The sequence below is a fragment of the Penaeus monodon genome, chromosome 28 (genome assembly GCF_015228065.2).
Source record: "Penaeus monodon isolate SGIC_2016 chromosome 28, NSTDA_Pmon_1, whole genome shotgun sequence".
Taxonomy (NCBI): Eukaryota; Metazoa; Arthropoda; class Malacostraca; order Decapoda; family Penaeidae; genus Penaeus; species Penaeus monodon.
The window spans coordinates 25,269,076-25,270,245 of record NC_051413.1 but is presented as its reverse complement, the minus strand read 5'-3'; positions in this window follow the sequence as shown (position 1 = coordinate 25,270,245).

Sequence of the window (1,170 nt, the reverse complement as noted above, 5' to 3'; positions counted from 1 at the left end):
AACAATACGTGAACAAAATTATGTTTAGACAGACGGAGACAAAATGTTTCCTAAAAGTAAATTATTTGTGCTGCTTTGGTGGTCGACAGTCGCTTGGAAATGAAACACATGAAGCAGTCTCTTGGATATAAATAAAATAGTATCTTGGATATGAAGCATATGTGAAACAGTCGCTTGGATTAGAAGCATATGTGAAACAGTCGCTTGGAAATGAAGTATACGTGAAACAGTCGCTTGAATTAGAAGCATACGTGAAACAGTCCCAAGGATATAAAGCATATGTGGAAAACATAACAAGTGAAATAGTCGCTTGGATATGAAGCAGATTTGAAACCGTCTTTTGGAAATGAAACACGTGAATCAGTCGCTTGGAAATGAAACACCTGAAACAGTCGCTTTGAAATGAAACGCATGAAGCAGATATTTGAAACAGTCGCTTGGATATAAAGCACATGTGAAGCAGTCGCTTAGTAGTGAAACAGTTGCTTGGATTAGAAACATATGTCAAACAGTCATTTGGATATAAATTATATGTGAAACAGTTGCTTGGATATGAAGCATATGTGAAATAGTCGCTTGGATTAGAAGTATATGTGAAACAGTTGCTTGGATATGAAGCAAATGAAACAGTCGCTTGGATATGAAACATATGTGAAACAACCGCTTTGATATGAAGCATGTGTGAAACAGCTGCTTGGAAATGAAGCATATGTGAAAGTTGCTTAAAAATTAAACACATGGACATCAAGCATATGTAAAGCAGCCGCTTGATAGGAAGCATATGTGACATGGTTGCTTGTATATGAACCATATTCGAAACAATCGCTTGGATATGAAGCATTTGTGAAACAGTCGCTTGGATATGAAGCATATGCGAAACAGTGGTGAAACAATCACTTTTAAATAAAACACATGAAACAGTCGCTTGAATATGAAGCATATTCGAAACAGCTGGTGGATATAAAAGTATATATGAAACAGTTACTTGGATGTGAAGCATATGTGAAGCAATCACTTGGAAATGAAACACGTGAAACAGTCGCTTGGATACTAGGAGTCAAGGATCACAAACCCAAAAGCCGTAACATTCATTTATTGGATAAAATTTTCGACCTACAGTAGTCAATAAAATATAACAAAGGAACTTTTAATCGATATCATTCCAAATAT